At 40.9% G+C, this 5,358-nt stretch overlaps 1 non-coding gene across 1 annotated transcript; it reads left to right on the forward strand.

Moving 5' to 3' along the window:
• Positions 1-739: 739 nt before the first annotated feature.
• Positions 740-814, forward strand: Trnat-ugu (transfer RNA threonine (anticodon UGU)). Its single transcript has one exon. It is a non-coding gene; the product is annotated as a tRNA-Thr (tRNA).
• The last annotated feature ends 4,544 nt before the right edge of the window (positions 815-5,358 follow it).

Below are 5,358 nucleotides of genomic sequence, written 5' to 3' on the forward strand. Positions count from 1 at the left end.
TCTAGACTCCTGGAACGGAAAGGTTTTTTTTTTTTTAATCCGTGCTTTACAAAAGTTTCTACAGTCCATTGTTTGAAGCAGTGTCACGGCTGCCATGAGCCGCGCGGGGTACCCGCCATGTGTCCAACGCCTTGTCACGGTTCGCGCGGCTCCCCCCGTTGGAGGTTCGAGTCCTCCCTCGGGCATGGTTGTGTGTGTGTTGTCCTTAGCATAAGTTACTGTAAGTAGTGTGCAAACATACGGACTGATGGTTCAAATGGCTCTGAGCACTTTGGGACTTAACATCTGAGGTCATCAGTTTCCTAGAACTTAGAACGACTTAAACGTAACTAAATTAAGGACATCACACACATCCATGCTCGAGGCAGGATTTGAACCTGCGACCGTAGCGGTCGCGTGCCTCCCGACTGAAGTGCCTACAACCGCTCGGCCACATCGGCCGGTCTATCATGTATTCTAGAAGAGCTGCAAGGTCGTCAGTGGCGCCTGTTCTTTCTAGAACAGTTACTGTCTTCATATCTATGGTTAAACGTCACCCAGCCATTGACCTTCGTCTGTGCGAATGCGCACAGGCTACCGGAAATCTTACGGGAATCGTCACCTTAGTGTGAGCCAGTAATGAGTGGATGGACAAATACCTAATAAGTACATTACGTAATCGGATTGTGGGCGGTTCGGGGTGTGAGTCTCACGGGAAGCGTGCGAGGGATAAATTCCTGCAGTCGTGCTGTTCATTTGTGCCCTCGATAGCTCAGATGGATTGAGCGTCTGCCTTGTAAGCAGGAGATCCTGGGTTCGAGTCCCAGTAGCGGCACACTTTTCAGCTGTCCCCATCGAAGTATATCAACAACACCTGTCGGCAGCTGAGGGTTTCAATTAATTATCAGTTGTGTAGGTGATTCGATGAACCCTTTGCCAGGCACTTAAATGTGTTTTGCAGGGTATCCATATAGATGTAGATGATAACTCGTCCCGTGTCGCACGTGCTCAAAAGGATTCATACTGCAGAATGCATGCAAACATACTCACCGAAAATACGGACGAATATCAAGTGCAGGCTGCCGAGTGCTGCATATCCAGCTTAGAAAGATCGGCTTTTCCTGCCAAGAAGAACAGGAAGTTGCTGTCTAGGAACAATCAGAGGTAGAGGAAGGGCTGATAAATACTCCTTGAATTGCAGACTAAACGTAAATAACGAAAATACATTTTTGGTAAAAAATGGTCAAAACATAATCGTTTGCCCTCCGTATTGGATTAGCTGTTTTGAATATTGAAAATCTGACTTCAGATTCGTTTTCAGCGACATTAAGAATATATGTGTAACACTCAGTTCATGCAAATCGAAGTAATAATATAACTAAATGTTTTCCCTAAACTTTGAACACTTTTTTTTTTCGAGTAACGATTTTCTCAGAACGGCATGCAGCATAAATTAAAAGTGGTTCGATCTCTTAACTTCTACCTCTGACCCCTAAAAGTAAACACTTTTCTTAGGAACTTATAGCTATAATATGACATTTGTTAATATTAACTAATTTTTGTGTAGGCATAAGGAGTGAAACAAACCCCTCAAAATCGAACTCAAAGTTGGAATTAGCACTGTATCGTTAAATTTAAGGTTGTTTCATTGCGGTTAGGTATGCGCTCCCATTAATTTTATGTATTATCGACTGATGTTATCCATTTTCAAGTTCAGAGAAATAATGTAGTATCAACTGATGTTACCCATTTTTGAATTCAGGTAACATCTGAGGTGCCACACTGCACGCACTCTGCGTACTCCAGTCTCGCAAGCCCTTGATCAAATCATAATTACGGGCGCCATTTTTTATTGAAAATCTAATATTAAGCTCATAGTATTGTCACTCGTAATTCCCAAACAGATCGTTCGAATGTATTTTCATTGTCTCAAAAAAAATTTCAAATTTACCCTTTTTTTGCTCATTTGTATGAGAACCTGGCCGTAACGCCGGAATATAGTCACTAGATTTTTTTTCAGAGACGCTGTACGTTCGCGAGAAGACTTTCGTTCTGCGCGTGTCGAAGGACATTCCTCAGATATTACTGTGTGTGTGCTACTCAGTCGTGCCATTTAAGTGTACATCTTTGCATAGTTTTCCTTTCACGATGTAAACAGTGTTCCGCTCAGTTGCTAACTGGCCAGTGAGTGGTTCCGAAGGTGTCGGATGTGCGGAGCGTTCGGTCTGCTAGGACAACAGCAGACTGGCGTGGTGCGATGGCAGAAGCAGACACTGAGGGAGCTAGCTGCTGGGACGCCAGCGAACAATTTATGCCAAGTAAGACGAAGAGGACTATTCTAAAATTACGAGCCGTCTAAAAAGTGTTTACCATTGGTAAATCTTGCTGTTGAGTTTGACAAAACTGACAGTTTTTCCTAGAGATACAGGAAATCCCCCCACCCCCACTCAATGAACATTTGGTTGTGATGACAGGCAGATTGGTAGTGTAGCCCGAGATCTAAGCTAGGTTGGAAGGTGGTAATTTGATTGAGAGTTGTTTACGCCAACGATTATGAATGCCGACTAAACGTTGTGCGAGCAGATTGCCCTGTAGCGTAGCCTAGTGTTTCCGTCCGCGCCACATTTAACACACTTTCTCTAACTGTGTACAAAAGTCTCACAACAGCCACGATAACTACGTTTCTGGTGGGGGGAGGGTAGAGTCCACTATGTAACTTTCACGGCAAATTTTAGTAACCGCATAAACTAACCGAAATAGAAGCGTCATTTTAACTATATTTCCTTTTGTGGGAAAATAATGGTTCTCCTCTTTTGGCAGCAACTGTAATATGTAGGCGACTTATTATTTTTTTTTAAACTCTGAATCATGATCTCAATAGACGCAGTGCTTTTTTTACGTTACTTGATTTGTGGTCTATAGTAAACAATGCAACGAATTGGTAAATTCTTTGAAGTTTGACGTGTGTTACATAGACGACGTCTGCAATGTTCGTAAGGCCAAGTTTGCATATATTCGGTGTCTGTTTTTTTGGCCATGTACTGTATAATTAAGGGGAGGAGGATTATGTTCAAGGAGCAGTGCATTAGCAGTCTATGGAGAAATTGAGAATTTGGATCTAACGAACGGCATGCTCGGGCAGTTCGTGATATTCTGTTGACCACTGTGTAATTCGGACACAGTGATCATTGCCTCTCCCTAGTAACCAGGGGACTCGGGTGCTAATCCTGGTCTGGCACAAATTTTCAACAGTGCCCATTGACTAAAGTCTGTGCCCATTGTCAGCTAATATCATTGTTTCGGTGTTAAATAGTATTTTGTTCGCGATACGTGGTTTAGCTTTTTCATGGATAACAGCTTTGAAAAGCGTACAGGTTATATTGATATTCGCTCGTCGTTAGTCCAAGGCAACTATAGCGATTTATAAACACAGTTGTAGTTCGTATTAAGCCCACATACGTAATTGTGTCCTGTGTTTCTTTACCAAGAACTACTCCGTAAGTAATTCCCCTGTAGTGGTATTTTGTTATAGTATTTTGTTTAAATATTTATAGACTGCAGGCTTGGATGAAATATGAAACACATGTCCGAAGTTCCTGTTGATATTGGAGATACTGTTTCATCCGTACTAGGGGCCAAAACATTTCATCAAATACAGAAGGACACAATTTGTCTCGAGATTTAGCAATTTTTCGTAATAGAGGCCTTGCGTCGATATGTTTTTCTCTAATTCTTGTTTGGATTTAATCTTAAAACACACTAACTCTTCCACCACTTATTCGATATGTGTTTTCATCCCTTTCGTAGCCTAGAGTTCCTAAACGGTCGATAATATTAATAATTTCCTTTCTCAATTTTATTTTCTGTAAAATCTCCTGTTTATGGTTATTGCTAACATGTTTCACGTTCTCACTTTTATTATTTTTATTTTTCTAGTTTTGTGCCTTGTAGCCAAATTTTCTTTGAATGTGGTTTTCAATTCTGAAATAGTAACAGTTGAAGGTCAAGAGAAGATTGCGGTCTATTTGAGGAGAGTGGCTTGGAGATTTTTTATAACAGACGTATACAGGTCATGGGGATCCTTACCTATATACATTTACTTCGAGTGTGATGTAGCCCATTCTCTTGTCATGATCTCGGCTGTATCGTAGCACATTGTCTCGGTTAGGTTGGAGATTTCTGTTGAGAGTTGCCGAAGTCAACGAAAGTGATTACAAAGTAAAGACTGTGCTAACAGAACGATCTCTAGCGTAGTCCAACACGTTCTTTCTGTCCTTTTAAAGCCTCTTTTAATTAAAAATAACTAAAGCTGCAAGATACAACCACAAAAACTGTATTACGTAATAGAGTAATCCCAGACTATTGTTGTGTAAGTTGTGTGCGTACACTATTTTTTTTGTTAGTGAATATACACTTTTTTACTCATTTGCTGGGTTTCAGTTTTCCCCGTTTTCTGGCAAAAAACCTTTTCCTGTGAAGGGCCCATTAGCTTGTCGGTTATATTTGTGACATTCTCGACGGTCAGTAATTTCGTGATAGTCCATCCACCGGCGTCATTGTTAACATCGGATACAGATTTAAGTATTAAGAAGGCTAATATGAAGCTAATGCATGAGTAGGTCTAATAATTAATAAAAATAGGAATGCGGGTAAGCTACTACATACAGCATAGTGAACGCATTGTTGTGGCCAAGATAGCCACGAATCCCACGCCTACCAAAGTCGTAAAAGTAGTCCTCAGATGATGAAGAAATTGATGGAATGTGTGATGAGATAAAAGAGTTCACGAACCTCTTGTCGACCTCTGTTCAGGGAGTCTGGGTATTTTGACATTGGCCTCTCAATATGTATATATTCCTTATTGTCGTTTCTTGTTACCAATATTAGTTTATTTCCAACAATAAGCAGCTTTCACTCGGTTAATACTCGGGAGAAATCAAACCTCCATTTGGATCGGACTTCCTTAACTCTTGTGCAAAAATGTGTGCAGTATACTGCTGCATCCATTTTCAATAAGCTGCCACTCGAATTCAAAAATCTTAGCAGTAATCCACGCGCTTTCAAATCGAAACTGGAGTGTTTCCTCATGGGTCACTCCTTCTATTCTGTCGAGGAGTTAATTGAAAAATTAAGCTGATTCTCATTGTACTGCTGATAGCGTTTGCTTAAACTTATGGACTGATTTTCTCTCAGGTTCATGAACATGTATTTTTATCTGTTATTACTTTTATGTTGTAAGTTCATGTGTCGCCCTAACCGCCGTCTGCTTCACGTCTGCTGTGCAGCGAGCTACCTTAATTTAAGTATTAACTGTATTTTTCTTACTTGTCCCTTCTTCTTCCGTGTGTTTTTGCTTTTGCTGCCTCGGAGTGTAGCGGC

This window comes from Schistocerca gregaria, unplaced genomic scaffold (genome assembly GCF_023897955.1).
Source record: "Schistocerca gregaria isolate iqSchGreg1 unplaced genomic scaffold, iqSchGreg1.2 ptg000386l, whole genome shotgun sequence".
Lineage (NCBI taxonomy): Eukaryota > Metazoa > Arthropoda > Insecta > Orthoptera > Acrididae > Schistocerca > Schistocerca gregaria.